This window comes from Chiloscyllium plagiosum, chromosome 6 (assembly GCF_004010195.1).
Source record: "Chiloscyllium plagiosum isolate BGI_BamShark_2017 chromosome 6, ASM401019v2, whole genome shotgun sequence".
In the NCBI taxonomy this organism is placed as follows: Eukaryota; Metazoa; Chordata; class Chondrichthyes; order Orectolobiformes; family Hemiscylliidae; genus Chiloscyllium; species Chiloscyllium plagiosum.
The window spans coordinates 75,288,973-75,308,146 of NC_057715.1; positions in this window are offsets into that span (position 1 = coordinate 75,288,973).

Below are 19,174 nucleotides of genomic sequence, written 5' to 3' on the forward strand. Positions count from 1 at the left end.
CTCCCTTACCAACAAGGCCACCCCACCCCCTCTGCCCGTCAGTCTGTCCTTACGATAGCACGTGTAGCCTTGAATATTCATTTCCCAGGCCCTGTCCACTTGAAGCCACGTCTCAGTTATCCCACAATATCGTATCTGCCAATTTCCAAAAGAGCCTCAAGCTCATCCATCTTATTTCTGATGCTACATGCATTCATATATAGTATTTTTAATTTGTTATTGCCCTCACCCTTCCCATCAACTCCTATTTCACTCAACCTTACTCACCCTTCCCATCAACTCCTATTTCACTCAACCTTACAGCATGATCCCAGATGGTCATTGAGTTACACTAGTGCGGCACAAATGTAATTTGGTAATTGTCAGCCTAAACTAGATACTGCCCAGATTTTGCTGCATTTGGAAATAGGCTGCTTCAATATCTGAAATTTACAGTGTTATGTAACGCTCTGAAAGCTAGTGTGCTTCCAATCAAACCAGCTGTTGTGTGATTTTTAATTTTGTACACCCCAGTTCAACACCGACATCTCCAAATCATCAAGAAACATCCCACTTTGCACTTATGATGAAGAGAAGGTAATTGGTGAAGAAGCTGAAGATGGTTGGGCCAAGGACCCTCCCCTGAGGAACACCTGCAGACATGTCCTGGACCTGGAAAAACTGACCTCCAACAACCACAACCATCTTCCTTTGTGCCAGATTTGACACTTACCAGTGCAGAGTTTCCCCTGATTCCCAGAGACTCCCATTTTGCAAGGGCTCCTTGATGTCACACACAATAAAATGTGACTAAAAGAGCAATCACTCTCTCCTTCCTTCTGGAGTTCAGCGCTTTTATCTATGCTTTAAACAAGGTGGTAATAAGGTTAGGTTATGAGTAGACCAGGCTGAATCCAAACGGGGCATCTGTGATCAAGTTATTGCTCAGGAGAGCTCATTTGAAAGCACTGTTGATGACCCCTTCTGTCACTTAACAGATAATCAAGAGTGGACTGTTGAAGTGGCAATTGGCCAGGTTGGAATTGTCCTGCTTTATGTATACATTACATACCTGGGCAATTTTCCATATTGATGGGTAGATACCATTTATAATCTTACCATCTTCAGTTGCTTCATCAATGACCTTCTGATCATTATTGGGTTTGAAGTGGTAATGTTCACTGATTCCATAATCCTCAGTTAAAAATCACACAATGCCTGATTATAGTCCAACAGGTTTATTTGGAAGCACTAGCTTTTGGAGTGCTGCTCCTTCATCAGATGGTTGTGGTGTATAAGATCGTAAGACACATTCATTATAGTAAAAGTTTACAGTGTGATGTAACTGAAATTATATATTGGAAAATACCTGGATTGTTTATTGAGTCTCTCATCTTTTAGAATGACCATGTTGGTTTTAGTTCTGTTTTTTTCAAGTTACATTCTCAAGAGAACTTTAACAATAGGTGCTATGTCGGCCCAGATAATGCATTGAAGGTGTGAAGCTGTCTGTGCCCCAATGTTCAGACTGATTCCACTTCTAAAAAAGGAATTTACAGAACTTTACATGGATTCATGCAGTTTTTGAGCAAAATAAAACGTAATTGTGCCAGTAAAAATTCACCCCACAAACTTATATGCATGTGTGCATGTGTGTGTGTGCGCACGTGTGTGTGTATGTGGGGGGGGGGTATGAGTATCTGTGAGAGACTGTGTGAGTGTAAAGGCATATAAGTCTGTCAGAGGGTGTATGTGTGAGTGTGTACATGAGAGAGGGTCTGCATGCATGTATGGGTCTGTAGGTGTGTGCGTGTGTAATGCAGTGCGGTCACTATAGTGTGACATGAATCTGTGTGTGTCTCTGTCTCTCTCTCTCTCACCTACAGACCCATACACCCATGCAGACCCTCTTTCATACGCTCATACATACACACCCACACATGCACCCTATCACAGTCTTATATCCCTTTACACACATACACACACTCTCACCACCTGCCCCCTCAATGCACACACATACATTTGTGAGGTGAATTTGTACTTGCAGATTTACATTTTATTTTGCTCAAAAACTGCATGAGTCCATGTAAAATTCCATAAATCCTTTTTTTTTAGAAATCGAACCAGTTTGAACATTGGGACTTAGACAGCCTCACACTGGGCACCTCACTCACATCTGAGCCGACATGGCATCTATTGTTAAAGTTCATTTGAGAATATAACTTTGAAAAAGAATTCTCGGATTTATACATAAAAGAACTGAAACCAACATGGTCATTATAATAGATGAGAGACTTAACAAACAACCCAGGTCTTTTTCAGTGTATCATTTCAGTTGCATCACACTGTAACTTTTTCTATAAATTCTGTGTCTTACAATCTTATACTCCACAGCCACCTGATAAAGGAGCAGCACTCCGAAAACTAGTGCTTCCAAATAAACCTATTGGACTATGATCTGGTGTTGTGTGATTTTTAACTTTGAGAAAGTGAGGACTGCAGATGCTGGAGATCAGAACTTAAAAATGTGTTGCTGGAAAAGCGCAGCAGGTCAGGCAGCACCAAAGGAGCAGGAGAATCGACATTTTGGGCATAAACGTCAATTTTCCTGCTCCTTTGATTTTTAACTTTGTCTACCACAGTCCAACACAGGCTCCTCCAAATCATACCTAACCCTCAGTTTGCGATATATTAGCAGCAAGGCTAGATAGCATTCAGGCTCAGATTGATTAGTGACATGTAACATTCATGCCTCACAAATGCCAGGTAATGACCGTCTCCATCAAAAGAGAAGTTAACCACCTCTCTTTGCATTCAATGGCATTATCATTATTGAATTCCCCACTCTGCTGGAGATTATCATTGAACAGCAGCTTAACGAGAGCAACCATACAAACACTCTAGTGATCAAAGGAGATTAGATGAGAACTTTCCAGCCTAACTCTCTCCGGAGCTCATTTGCCGTCAATAACCAAGAAATTGATGAAATGCTGCCCACTTTCCTGGACAGGTTCACCTGCAACAAAACTCAACAAGCTTGATGCCAACTTAAACAAAGCAACCCACTTAAGAGGCACCCCAGCCTCAACCTTAAACATTCACTCCCACTATTAGTAACATGAGGTGACAGCAGGCAGCATACACATTGCAGCAACTCTCCAAGGCGGCTTCAGCAGCAGCTCACAAGCTTATGATTACTACCACCTGGAAGATCAAAATCCACAGCCAGGTGGGAATAGTAACACATGCAACTATGCTCCAAGTCACGTCACAATCTGACAGTGCATGCAGCCCCATGAAAATCTCAACAGACACCACTCATAAGCTGCTCAAATACCTCCTTTGGCCTATTCAGGGATTGTGCAAGATTGTGACCTTGCTCATCCTAGCCCTAGTGAACATAACCAGCACTGAGAATGCTTGCTGGGAACTGACATGCAAGGTAGCAGCAATACTTCTATTCATCATAAGGTCAGAAGTGTAGATGTTTGCTGATTACATAAAGTTCAGAGCCAAGTGGTACCGAAGCAGTCTACATCCAAGTGCAGCAAGACCTGGACAATATCCAGCTTTGGGATGACAAGTAGCAAGTAAAATTCACACTATACAAGAACCACAACCTCCAATTATCATCTCCAAAAACCAAAATATCTAGCCATTGCTGAATACCTTACTTGTGAAATTCTGGTGTTTTCCATTGACAGGAACTGAACTGGATCAGCCTTATAAATGCTGTGACTATAAGAGCAGGTCAGAGCCGAGGAATCCTAAGCAAATAACTCACTTCCTGTCTTCTCGGTATGGGTCCATCATCTACTAGGCTCAAGTGAGGAGTGTGATGCAATCCTCCCCACTTGCTGGATGGGTGCAGCTCCAACAACACCAAAGAAGCCTGTTACTATCCAGGACAAAGTAGCCAGTTTGATTAGCACCAAATCCACAAACCCTCACTACCTCCACCAATGCTCAGTAGTAGTGTTGTATACTGTCTACAAGATGCATGAAATTCACCAAAGTTTCTTAGACAGCACCTTCTAAACCCACAACCACGTCTATCTAGAAGTACAAATGAAGTAGATACATGGGAGCACTATGACCTGCAACTTCCCCTCCAAGCCCCACTCACTATACTGACTTGGAAATTTATTGCCAACCTTTCAGTGTCACGGGAAAGCTCTCCCTTACAGCATTGTCAGTACACCTACAGCACATGGTCTGTAGTTGTTGAAGATAGTAGCTCATCACCACCTTCTCAAGGGCAACTAGGCATAGACAATAAACGATAACCAAGTCAGCACCACCCACATCCCATGGAAGAATTAAAAAACAATGTTGGGGTGCTTGAACCATTCATGCCCAGACTAGATCCAACAATGAGCCTTTGAACCTGCCTTGAATTACTGTGAAATATTCGGTTTTGATGTTATGCTGTCGTTTTATTTTGTTTCAAAACAAACTGCATATCTGATTGACGGAAACCCAAACCATGGTTATACTTTGGTGTGTCTTTTTCTTAAACTTGAAAAAGATAACATATCTATCGAAGTTGCAAGTTAAATGTTCTTTGCCTTCACGCAAAAAAATACAAGCTTAAAGGTATCACTATTTCATAAGGGAAATCAATCATGATGCTCTCCAGAGGTTGTAACAACATTTGCTAGACGTTTTCTGTAGTTCATAACTGATCTGAAGTCAAACTCCGTGCTCTTCTGGGTAACCTCAGATGTAAACTTCTAAAATCACTTTCCTTAATACCCCTGTGAATGTCAACAAAGCTCAAGACAAACATTTCACCATTAAATGCATAATAATAAAGAGATCACAAAACAGCTTGTACTTCTCAAATACCATTAATATGAAATGCAATTCAAGCAATAAGCCCTAACTAGAGCATTTTCTCATACTGGGTAGAATTTCCATGGTTCTCTCAATTGTCTGCTGTAATTGTTTATCTAGAATTTCATCTAACGTTTCAGTGGGAGAACACACACTGACTTTTCAGAAAAGCTCTTTTTTTTTTGAAGTTATAATTGATGTAAATACAATTCCATTCAGCCTGCATAGACTAGAATTTGAATAATAGAGCACAGTGCCTGTCATTTGCAGTATTGGTGCCAATTGGGTTACATTCTGTAGAACACTAAAGACTTGACTGAGGACTGAAAAACTATGGCAAGTATCTGACTGAAAACGCTTGGATTTATTTGTGGCCTTCTGGATTTAAACCCATTTAATTAGCTACCAGGTCATAGAGTCATAGAAATACACTTCACGGAAACGGTCCAACTCGTCCCTGCTGACCAGATATCCCAACCTAATCTAGTCCCATTTGCCAATACTTGACCCATATCCCTGTAAGCCCTTACTATTCGTATACCCATCCAGATGCCCTTTAAATGTTGCAATTGTACCAGCCTCCAATACTTCCTTTGGCAGCCCGTTCCTTACACGTTACACATTCTGCATGAAAATGTTTCCGTTCGGTCCCTTTTATATATTTTCCCCTCACCCTAAACCTATGCCCTCTAGTTCTGGATTCCCCCACCCCAGGGAAAAGACTTTGTTTATTTATCCTATCCATGCCCCTCATGATTTTATAAACCTCTATGAGGTCACCCCTTAATCCTAAACACTCCAGGGAAAAAAGCCCCTCCCTATAGTCTCTCCCTATAGCTCAAATCCTGCAATCCTGCTAACATTCTTGTAAATCTTTTCTGAACCTTTCCAAGTTTCACAACATCCTTTCAATAGGAAGGTGACCAGAATTGCACGCAATATTCCAAAAGTGGCCTAAAAAACGTCTTGGACAGCTGCAACATGACCTCCCAACTTCTATCCTCAATGCTCTGACCAATAAAAGAAAGCATATCAAACACCTTCTTTACTATCCTATCTACCTGTGACTCCACTTTTAAGGAGCTATGAACCTGCACTCCAAGGTCTGTTGGGTTCAGCAACACTCCCTAGGACCTTACCATTAAGTGTATAAGATTTGCTTTCCCAAAATGCAGCACTTTGTATTTATCTAAATTAAACTCCCTCTGCCACTCCTCAGCCCATTGGCCCATCTGATCAAGATCCTGTTGTAATCTGAGGTAACCTTCTTCGCTGTTCATACACCTCCAATTTTGGTGTCATCTGCAAACTTACTAACTATATCTCCCATGTTCATATCCAAATCATTTATATAAATGATGAAAGGTAGCGGCAGCACCGATCCTTGTGGGATTCCACTGGCCACAGGCCTCCAGTCTGAAAAACAATCCTCCACTGCTACCCTCTGTCTTCTTACTTTTGAGCCAGTTCTGTACACAAATGGCTAGTTCTCCCTGTATTCCATGATCTCTAACCTTGCTAGCCAGTCTCCCATGGGGAACCTAGTGGAATGCCTTACTGAAATCCATACAGATCACTTCTACCACACTGCCCTCATCAATCCTTCTTGTTAATTTTTCAAAAGACTCAATCAAGTTCAGGTGATCTTAAAATAAATTGAATCCTGTATCTGGACTGGTGTTTTATGTCATAGAATCCCTACAGTGTGAAAACAGGTCATTTGGCTCAGTAGGTCCACACCAAACAGTGTCCCATCCAGACTCATCCCCCTACCCCTGCATTTCCCATATCTTACCCACCTAGTCTGCACATCCCTGAACACTATGGGCACTTTAGCACAGCCAATCTGCCTAACTTGCATATCTTTGGACTGTGGGAGGAAACCGGAGCACCCGGCAGTTACCCATTCAGACATGGGGAGAATATTCAAACACCACGCAGATAGTCGCCCAAGGGTAGAATCGAATCTGGGTCCTTGGTGCTGTGAAGCAGCAGTGCTAACCACTGAACCACCATGTTGCCCATTTGGATAAGCTTTAAAGATAACTTGTCAGAGTGAAAGGTTGTGGATATACTAGATTTTGTATATATAAAAACTTGTATGTATCATCTTTTATTCAAAGTTAGTTCAATCCTGAATTGAATCTTTAGTTGAGAGATCGTCCCTTTAAAAACAAGCCCAGGATATCTGCATAATGCCCAAAGCAAATGATGCCGGTTTTTAATGAGTCCCATAGAATGGATTCTGAGGGTTGATTTCCAGATTTCCACCACACTTTATGTGAAGAAATGCTTCCCAACATGACTTCTAAACAGCCTAAAGATGAGTACAAGCATTTAGCCCCAGTACTAACTTGAAAGATCTGCGTTGAAGCTCTGCATGACCAATTCCTGTTACATGGTGCGTCAGAGTTTAGTTGACCACCATTACATGCAGCATCCAACAGCTGACTCAGTAAAGGTCCTGTGTGGAAGGAGGGAAGCCTGGTGTGCCAGTGCTGGTCCCACAGCAGACCCTGGATGGCACCGCCAATTGTGACAGGAATGGCAGACTCATCTCTATGATGTGGCTACCAGGCTGAGCTGACCAGTGACTGCACTGGAAGCACAGGGCCTGACTAATTATGCAGTGGGAGTGGATTGGAGGCTGGGGGTGGGGATGAAGGTGTGGAGGATGGTGGGGCTGAAAGAAGTCTGATAACCCACTGACAGCTGTTGATGTCAGAGGTCTGCACATCATTTTTAAGGAGCACCTAGACATGTCTGTGGTAACTACAAGTACAGCTGTAATGTTGTAGGAGCAAATAGGAACCTTTTTTAAATAGCGCATTTAACATATCTTTGATCCAGCGATGTGATAACCTACTTTTCTCCGAGGCAATGTGAGAAAACAGCAAGCTTTAAGGAATCTAGCCAATTAATGTTATCCTACCATACCACATAGATGGTCTGGTCTTCCTTGCTACAATGTATTGCCTGTCAACCTGTTCTACTTTTACATAGATTTCTTTCATTGTAGCTCATCAATATCTCAGCAGGAGACAATCAAGATACAACCCGCCACGCACTCATATTTATACATTTTATTGTCTTTCTTGAAATTCACTGTGGGTACAATTACTGTGCATAATTAAAAATAAGAAGACAGAATTACAACAATATTACTGTAATTCCTGTTTCTACAGAGGTACAGCCCTGGTACAGGTATTACCAATCAAAGTAAATGTAGCTACGTCCTTTACAATGTCTCCAGTATTGACTGAAAACTTCTAAAGTCTTCACACATCACAAATGCAGTGACTTACTGACACTTGGGAATAGATCAAGTTAGTTTTGTGATTATCATTTTTTTTTGTTTTATTTAATCTCAGGGAGCCTAGCTGGTATAGCCAGCGTTCATGCCCCTTCCATAATTACCCTTGAGCTGGTGGCAGTGAGTCACTTTTTAGAGCTATTACAGAGATTCTGGTGCACAGTAAATTCAACCACAGTGATGTGAGGGAAGTATTTTATCCTCGAAATGATGATATGACAACATAGTTTCAAGTCAGGACAATGACTCGATTAAAGGAAGACTGTAGGTGGCAGTGTTTCCATGTCTTCTGCCCTTGTTTGTCTAAGTGGTAGAGGTCATGGGTCTGGAAGTCTGAAGTATTGCTGATTTGCTGCAGTGTTTTATCGATGGCATGCATTGGTGCCCCTGTGAGGTGGGAGTGAAGGACATGAATGTTTACAGCAGTAGATGAGGTGCTGATTAAGTGGTCTGCTTTGTCTTGGATGGTGCTGAACTTCTTGAGTGGAGCCACAGTCATTCAGGAAATGGAGATTAAACCATCACACTCCGGTTTTGTGCTGTACAGATGGTTGATACACTTTCAGGAGGCAGCAGGTGAAGTTATTTGCCATAGGATTCCCAGCCTTTGACTGGCTCTTGTAGCCACTCTATTTAATATAGATATGCCAGTTCATTTTCTGCTCAATACTAACAACCATTGATGGTAGTGGTGGAGTCAGTGATGGTAATGCCATTGATTATGAATGTGAGATGATTAGAGATGGAGATGGTCATTGACTGAAACTTGTACGGCGTGAATAAAAGTTGCCAATTATCAGCTCAACCTTGATTCTTATCCAGGACTTGTTGAATGTGGGACAGACTGCTTCAGTGTTTGAGCAGTAGTAAATAATGCTGAACATTGTGCAATCATCAGTGAATTTCTGTATTTCCAACTTTATCATGGAGGGAAGGTCATTGAAACAGCTGAACATACTTGGGTCAAGGACACCACCCTGAGGAACCCCTGCAGAGTTTATCTGAAGCTGAGATGGTGGTCCTCCATCTTCCTCTGTGCCAGGTGGAAATCCAACCAGCAGAGAGTTTTCCCCCGATTCCCTTTGGATCCAATTTTGCTCAGGCTCTTTAATGCCACATTCAGTCAATTGCAGCCTTGATGTTAAGGGCAGTAACTCTCACCTCACCTCTAGAATTAAGCTTTGTTGTCTATCTTTGGACCAAGTTGGCAATGAGGTCAGGATATGAGTGATCCAGGGAGAACCCAAACGGTATATCATTAAATTGATTGTTGTCTTAATCATTGCCTCTTGTCAGCTCTTGCCTTCCATCTGTTTGCTTACTTTGAGAGTGGACTGAAAAGCAATAATTAGTTGGAGAGGATTAGTCCAGCCTATTTTGAATAGATCCTACCAAGACAATATTCTGCTTTTTTTGGATAAATGCTAATTTTATAGCTGTACCAGAACAGTTTGGTGATGGCAGTGTCCAGTTCTGAAGCTTTAGTACTTCATGGATGTTGTTATGCCTTTGTGGCATCACAACCTACAGTGATTTCTTGATATTATATGGTGTGAATTAACTTTGCTGAAATTGGCACTTATGATGGTGCAGCCTTCATCTGGAGGCTAGGATGGATCACCTACTCGACATGTCTGGCTGAAGGCATTTGCAAATGCTTTGAGCTGGGCTCTTCTATCATTGAGGATAGGGATATACCTAGAGCCTTCTCCTCAGTGATGGTGTTTGATTGTTCATCATCACTCAGGACTGGATGTAACAGCACTGCAGAGCTTAGATCTGATTCATTGGTTAACATTTACAGTTTTGTCATGATATTCAGTGCGAAAGAAAATAAAAATACTGGCCATACTGACTAATACAGCAATCGTGTCAGCAGCACATTAGATGATATTGCTGTGCTGGTGGAGAATGAATCAGAGGCATAATAGCTGTGGGAACTGGGGCCCTTGCCAAGCACTGACTGTGCTGTCTCTATGTTACAAATTGACTGGTGGAATATATGGCTATTTCTTCTTTCATGTATAAGCCTACTGCAAAAGAACTGTGCCAGACAAGCATTTAAATATTTTTGCATCAAACTTTAATGTGTTCAAAGCCTGAAATGGATACACAACATAGCTGACTAAATTCTACACCTTAAGAAATGAATACAGGGATATTGTCCCAATTCTGTGACCCTGTTTTGCATTGCTACGCATTGGGGAATTCATTCCCTACATTTTTAAAAAGTCATACTACTGAGTAGGATTATTACTTGTTTAAATTTCAATATTTATCCTTTAGGGTGATGACATCACTTGCAAGGCATTTATTGCTCAGTCTGAGTTACTGTATAAGCTGGCAGTGTGATGTCCCCTTCCAGCATTAAATTCCACATGAGGAGAATGCTCCTACGTGTTCTTTTCAGTATAGAGTTCCAGGACTTGTACCTAGCAATGATTAAGGAATTGTCTTGAATGTCAAAGGCAGCATCATGTCTGATTTAGTGAGGAATGTAGGGATAATGGTGCTTCCATGCAACTACTGCCAATGTTTTTCTGGGTGGTCAGTGTTGGGAGGTCATAAAGAAGAAGGACATAGCAAGATGCTGTTGAGGCTCCCATAAATAATCCACAATGTAACTGCAAGACTTGACTGTGGAGGGAATGGATGTTTAAGCTAATGGTTTGGGTCTTTGTCCAAGATGCTGTTGAGTTTCGTGAGTGCTGCTGCAGCTACAAGTATTCAGACAAATGGAGAATATTCTGTTACACCTTGACTTGTGCCTTAAAAAGGTAGTGCTCTGGAGGTCAAGAGGTTAATTATTCACCGTAGAATATCCAACTGCTAAAATGTTATAGTAACCACAATGTTTTTCTGGTCAGTCCAGTTGAGTTTCCAGTCTGTGATGACCATGGAATGTCACAATGGGTGACTCAGTGATACTAATGCACTGAATCTCATGGGGAGACAATTAAATTCTTTCCTCAGTGACATAGTCACTGCATGGCCCTTGTTTGATACCAAAGGTGAAATCTTCTCTGGCCCTGAATGATGTGGGCTATAGCATCGTGTGAGAAATCCAGCAAGGCCCATCTTGACATCAAGACCATCAAGTCCAGAACGTTTTTGGACTTTAGAGTGACTGGTGAAAAAACTATTCATAGGGATTATTACCCTCATTATTAGTTGGTCTCATCTCCCCCACTCCCCTCCTCCCCAACATGCACTCTCCTATTCTACCACCCACAGGATAAAAACTGCACATTAAGAATCCTTGACCTGAAAGTTTGAGCAGGTACCTGGTGTCTTCATCTTGTCACTTGTTCCTCCAAATCTTGGTCTCCTGGCACCATTTCAGGGCACACTGCACGAGCCTTGGCATCTCATACATTGTATAGGATGGGCTGAAGGGCTAAAATTGTTGATGATATATGGCAGCTGTGTAACCTTGAATGAGCCCTATGAACATTCCTGTAGGTACTGCAGACCGTGCAACAAAACTTGCTTACTGTACTTGCAAGCAACTTGTTTTCTATATTTGCTTTTCTGTGCTGGCTGTTTGTTACACTGTATAAGAGAGAGTTTTGTTCCAAGTCGTCAGACTTCGCCTTGGACAGGGATCGCAAAGGGTGCCAGGGGCAAATCTAATCCTCCAGGCCAGCCATTGATCGAGGGGTCCCCAATGTGCAGGAGAGTGTGAGGCTCACTGCTTTCTTTGACTTCCTTTTTCATCTTTTTATTATTTAATAGATGGTCATGTTTCAGTCTTCTTTCCCCCTTTCATTTCCATTTTTTATTATTACTCAAACATTGATATTTAAGGGAAATGCTCTTGTTATTGAGTCTTCTCTTAACTACAATTAACCGAATCCAAACAGAACCACTTGGATACACTCTATGATCCAAGACATACATATAAGTCTCAGCGCATCATCATGGCACATCTCTGTTGCACTTACAGTGCACTGCAGTACTTTCATTCTGCACTTTGAAGTTCACTGGCACCTATCATTGCAATGTAATACAAGGATACTGTGCCCAGTCATGGATGGATGAGGCTGCAACTTAGAGCAGCTCACCCACTCTCTTCGCACTCTCTCACTTTACAGCTATCTGGATGCTTACGGCATTGCTGCCTTGCTTTGCCCCTCAGCCAGAGCTAACAGGCTGGCAGTAATCTGTACAGCACCAAGCTACACCAATAGTTCACTTGCACATGTGCCAACAGTACACACGGCGAATACATTGCATGTCCCTGAAAGTCCAAGAGGAGTAGAATCTAAGGAAGGTATCCTTCAGTCAGGGAGTCTGAGCACAGTAAGTCAAGGAGAACATCCAACATCAGTCTAAGGCCTTGGCACAGTCATTGGGCCTTCCAAGGTGGTCAGGGTCAGGAACATCTCCTCCTCTGAGGGAGTAAGGAGATGAATGCTGGGCACCCACCACATGTCTTGGCTTTCTCTGGTCTATTTTAGGCTTTTTACTCCTGGAATGAGAGGAGGATTAATTGAGATGAAAGTGGGTGGCCCAGCTGTGTGTTTTTAAAAAATGTATTCATGGGGGTATGGATGTTACTGGCTGGCCCAGCATTTATTGCTGTTCCTAATTGCCCAGAGGGCGGTTAAGAGCCAATCACATCACTGTGGGTCTGGAGTCACATGTAGGCCAACACGGCATTAGGATGGCAGGTTTCCTTCCCTCAAAAACATTAGTGAACCAGCTAGATGTTTTCTGACAATCAGCAATGATTTCATGGTCACCATTAAACTCCTATTTCCAGATTATTATTGAATTCAAATTCTATCATCTGCCTTGGCGGGATTTAACCCAGGCCCCAAGAACAACCCCTCAGTCTCTAGATCAATAGTCTAGCCATTAACACTACTAGGCCATCACCAGTTAGTGCTGGTACAAGTGGGGAGAAGATGAGGAGGGGTCCCAAGTGAGTGTCTAGGCAGCATATCGGTCACGCAGGCTTCATGGATGGGGGATTTGGCGAGGTAAGAGTGACTGAAGCAGGCAGCAATGAGAGTCGTGGAGCTTGAGTTTTAGTGGGGATTGTGTGCAATTGTGGACAGAGTGTGAGCGTGAGGCAGCAAAGGCAAGATGGTGGCCCTCAGCCTGTTGAAGTGAACAAGGCCATTGAACTTCTTTCTACATTGATGTACATTCCTCCAAACAGCTGAGACTGCATTAACCGGAATTGTAACCTTGGACAGGGTCTGATGTCGTGGCTTCCTCTGTTGCTCCTTTGGGAAGAGGATAGCCCTCCTCTGCATCATCCCATCCATCCCATTCAGATCCCTGTCCAAATGTCAGGGCCTGTATCCGGGGAAAACGTTACAAACCATGCAGGGAAGCGCACTGGCAAACATTGCCTGACCAGGTGCACAACAGCCTTTTAAAGATGGCACCGATGCCAGGGATCCTGAGATAGCCTGGCAGTGGTGAATATTTCAGGCAATGGTGAACAGGGGATTAGACTAACATCAGGCAAGAAACACACATCGTAGGAGTATTGTAGATAGTTAATAAAGCGAGTTTGGAATGATAGCATGAGAGAATTTGCTCGGCCATGCTGGGAGAAACTCTCCATGAAATTCAAGGAAAAATCTGGTAAGATTCAGCCCAAATCTATGGAAGCATAGATTTTATTGTCATCTGAGGAATTACAAATGAAGCCAATAAAACAGCCTCACTTCTGATCTTACAATGGAACAAAGATCATTTATGAAGAAGCTCAAGGTGTTTGAATCAATATGAAATTGTCCTAAAGACATATGCAGGGATATTTTAGGGATGAGAAGATTGGCTTTTAACAACCACGACCAGTTAATTTTCTGTTGCATCTTTTTCCATTCAGAGAATGGAGAGTGTTTTCACTCGATTCGGTTTTATTTTCAATTTTACTGGAGCTCCTTACGGACACCCAGTCACATCAGGCCTCAGTGTGAAGTAGTCACTTTACATTTCATCTCTCTTTTTTCTTCACAGAAGTTGAATGTAAAAATCTTTAATAAAGGGATTCAAGACATCCTTAACAGTAGCATGTATCATCATAGCACATACTTCCAATATAACTTAATAGCACGAGAGCTCATCTGAGTGCACAACCAGTTTAAAAATCCAATCAAACTTCTTAATTGGGCCATCTCTTAACTAATTTTAAATAATCTTTCTGTGAGGACCTGGCTTGACATGTTGGGATGTGAGTAACTGTCTCCAAATGAAAGCACAAGGGGTCCAGGGTAACTTGGCAAAATGAATCCAAAATTGGTTTAGTGATAGGAGACAGAGGGTGGTGGTAGAAGGCTGTTTGCCTGAGTGGAGGCCAGTGTCCAGTGGTAAACCACAAGGATCAATTGCTCATGATATATATATAAACAATATAAAAGATAAGGTGGGGGAGGGGATGGGGTGGGGTGCAGTGGTGGTGCAATAAAAATGTTTACATTTCACACAAAGATTCACTGGGTAGTAACAAAGAGGAAGAGGGTCTTAGGTTACAGGAAGATATTAACCAGTTGGTCAGATGGGTAGATCAGTGGCTGATAATATTTAGCACAGAAAAATGGGAGGTGATGAATATTAGAAGAACTAACAAGACAAGTGAGTATTCAATAAATGACAGGACACTAGGAAGCTCAGAGGAATACAGGGATCTTGGGCTGCTTGCCCACAGATCCCTGAAGGCAGCAAGACAATTTATTAGGGCAGGTTAAAAAGACACACAGAACACTTGACTTTATCAGTTATGGCATAGGTTATATGAGCAGGGAGGTCATGTTGGACCTGTAAAGAATGTTGGTTAGGTCACAGCTGGAGTACTGTGCAGTTCTGGTTGCCAGGGAGGATGTGATTGCACTGGAGATGGTACAGAGGAGATTCACCAGGATGTTGCCTGGGTTGGAACATTTTAGCCGTGAAGAGAGGCTAGATAAGATGGATTGTTTTGTTTCGAGCAGAGAAGGCTGAGGTGGGTTATGATTGAGATGTATAAAACAATAAGGGGCATGAACAAAGGTGATGAAGAAGCAGTTGTTCCCCTTAGTTAAAGGCTGAATTACAAGAGAGCAAAATTTTAAGGTGATTTGAATTGATATGGTTTATTGTCACCTGTACCTAAGTACAGTCAGAAGCTGTATTTGTGAGCAGTACAGGCAGATCATAGTAAGCAAGGACACACAGATCATAGGATGCTAGACAGAGTGAGGCACACAGGTTACACTGCACAGGAGGTGAATGAAGCAAGATCAACAATAATAAGATTAACATCAGATTAGATTACATTACAGATTAGATTAGATTAGATTAGATTAGATTACATTACATTACAGTGTGGAAACAGGCCCTTCGGCCCAACAAGTCCACACCGACCCGCCGAAGCGAAACCCACCCATACCCCTACATTTACCCCTTACCTAACACTACGGGCAATTTAGCATGGCCAATTCACCTGACCCTGCACATCTTTTGGACTGTGGGAGGAAACCGGAGCACCCGGAGGAAACCCACGCAGACACGGGGAGAACGTGCAAACTCCACACAGTCAGTCGCCTGAGGCAGGAATTGAACCTGGGTCTCAAGCGCTGTGAGGCAGCAGTGCTAACCACTGTGCCACCGTGCCGCCCACAAATTAGAGTCCATTCAGCAGTCTAATAATGGCAGGGAAGAAGCTGTTCTTGAACCTGTTGGTACATCCGTTCAAACTTCTGTATCTTCTGCCTGATGGGATAGGTTGTCATGGAGCATTACTGGGGTTGGAGGGATCTTTGATGTTGGCAGCCTTTCCACGAAAAAAAGCAATGAGACATTTAAATGAAGTCCATGGATAGGAGATTGACTTCTGTGATGGTCTGGCCTGCACACCTGACCTTCTGTCTTCTCTTACGGTCCTGGGCAGAGCAGTTGCTGTACCAGAACTGTTAGGCATCTGGATAGTATGCTTTCTACGGTGCATCTGAAAATGTTGGTGAGGGTCCTTATGGACATGCTGAATTTTCTAAGCTACCTGAAGGGCATGAGGATTTGAGGGAAAATGTTTTCACCCAGAGAGTGAAATACCTGGGATGGCAGTAAAGGTCGGAAACCTCACAACTCTTAAAAAGTACATGAATGAAATTTCATGCCAAGTCCTGGAAAACCGGACTAACAGTAGTTTTAATTGGTGCAGATGTGATGGGCTTAAGGACCTCCTCTGTGCTGTATGACTACATGATTCTAAGATTTTTTATTCAATGTCATTCCTGACATGTTCTGCTTAATATCTAATTCTATGTATTTGCAGGCATCTTCCAATCTTAATTAGATTAGATTAGATTACTTACAGTGTGGAAACAGGCCCTTCGGCCCAACAAGTCCACACCGACCCGCCGAAGCGCACCCACCCATATCCATTCCCCTACATTTACCCCTACATCTGACACTATGGCAATTTAGCATGGCCAATTCACCTAACCTGCATATTTTTGGACTGTGGGAGGAAACCGGAGCACCCGGAGGAAACCCACACAGACACGGGGAGAATGTGCAAACACCACACAGTCAGTCACCTGAGGCGGGAATTGAACCCGGGTCTCTGGCGCTGTGAGGCAGCAGTGCTAACCACTGTGCCACCGTGCCACCCACAACCAGACACCCCAGATGTTATCAATTTAGTTATCACATGTTACTCAAATTCCATAGATCTTCCCCACAGAAAATCATCATAAAGGTCCCTGCCAGTTTCTCTTTATGATACTAGTAGAACATTGCTGGCTCTAATTGAGAAGTACCATACCCTCGGTCCATCACTCAAATTTTATATTTAATTTCCAAAGCTTCTCTTCTAATCACCTGTTGCTTCTGATGATTTCAAAGCTGCTTCCCTTTAAAATTTTTCACCTCGCCAAAATGCAGCTTTTCTGCTGCTTGACTTGTATTCCAAGAAATGTTGCTGCAAGGTAAAATCTTCAACATTATTTTTCTTGCGTATTGACCACTGAGTTTGTCTTCAGAACCCTGAGTCTGACTTTAGCCTTTAATATCCCATTACAGAGCACCTTTTCTGCACATATCTATTTCCATGGCAAAACTGTTTCTTATCTGGTGCATACATTAAATTCTTTCCAGGTCTATTGGTCTTTTGTTTGGCATTCTTAATCAATTTATCTTCCAATTTGTTTGTGACCACTAGGAATTCTCAATCATAAGAGATTCCAATTCTTGTAGTTTTCCCAATTTTTCACAACACAATGAAATTAAAACATTCCATAGCCCCTTACTCTTGTCAAACTATGACCTCAAATAAATCTGCTGCCCTATGATCAGAATCCTTTTCAGAGATTCCTGACCTGTTCCTGGGGCCATGTTCATTTGTGGTACATTTTCAGAACTCGTCCTCTGTTTTCTGGTTTTCTACATCTTTACCTCTCTTTGCCTCCTGTCCTTCAAATTGTAAATTTAGCCAAGTTTTGGATTTTTCATCACTGCCTATAACCTTCATTGAATCTTACATAGGAATATGGGAACAAAGAAATAGGAGTAGACTAATCATCCCATCAATCCTATTACACCATTTAATATCATCATGAATGATGATACCTTTTTCCTACACTATCCCCATTACCCTTCATGCTGTTGATAATTTAAAACTGATCAAACTCTACTTTAAACATACTGAGTGCCTGAACTTCCTCAACCCCCTGGGCTACAGAATTCCAAAAGTTTGCAAGTCTCTGATTAAACAACAGATTCTCCTCATCTTGGACCCAAAGGATATTCCCTTAGTTTTTAAATTGTGGCCCTGGTTCTAGATTCCACAACCAGATACAAAAGTAGTGTCTGTAAATTAATTATTCACAAAGTCTAGAATTGGTTATTCAAAAGTCGTCAGGAACCATTGCAGTGACTACTTGGCGGTTTTCAATGGTTTAATTTTACTATGTTGTGAATACAGAAGTAGAAAGACTGCTTTGGTTTGGCTCTCTGCTTCTGTGTCAAAATAATATCCTTAAATTCATCATTGGCAAACTCCAGCCATGGGCACCTCCACCCTAGTTGTCATTTAGAATTTTAGCCAGTGCCCTGACCAGTTCCAATCCATTTAGCTGTGATCTTGTCCACTATTGCTCCTTTCTCTTTATATGTTTTTATAGACTGACCAAATTTAGTTGCCACCTCTTAAAGGGCAAGATAAAAATGTCCTTTTCTCATTCCATACCCTCAAATTCATTGCTATAACTTTGTTAAAGACTTTTGCTAATGGAAGACTCAACATGGGTTGTGATAGTACTTTTGTTCTTTAGCTTTCATTTATAGCAAATTATCACTCAGGTCACTTTGATAAGCTCAGTGTTCTCAGTATCCCTTATTTATACTTCCTTAAGTAGGAGTTTTAACCTGTGAGAATATGGATAGGCAAATTGCTGATGTAGCTTTAAAATCATTTGTTTTTTCTTCCTTTAAACTTCCATATCCTGATGTCAATATTTTATCATATTTTGATTGAGAAGTTATGTCTTATTAAAGGAATACAGTATACCTGACTTGTGTGTGCTGTATATCCACGGATTTGCCAAAACCAATTGCATTATCATGTTCCAGGTCCAGCTTCATTTGCATCTGTTTCACAGTCTGCTCAACAGAAATCTTCGACCTAAAAAGAAATCTTAGTTTCTAAACTTCACATTGAGGCTACCATTCTCTCTATCAAATATTAAACTAGAGCCAAGTCAGTCAGTGCGATAGAAACCAGAATATCTTCCTTTTTTAAAAATCAATCAGGTACACCCCTGGAGCAGGTGAGAACTACATTTGAATATTCTAGCCCAATAGTGTACTACCACTGCATCACAAGACCCTTTTAGATATTTTCCTTTATGGATAGATTTTATTAATTATTTAATCTTACTATTTTCTGATCAACATGGTCAGTGATAGAACATGGAACAATACAGCACAGAACAGGCCCTTCGGCCCACGATGTTGTGCCGAACATTTGTCCTAGCTTAAGCACCTATCCAATTGCCGCTTAAAGGTCACCAATGATTCTGACTCTGCCACTCCCACAGGCAGCGCATT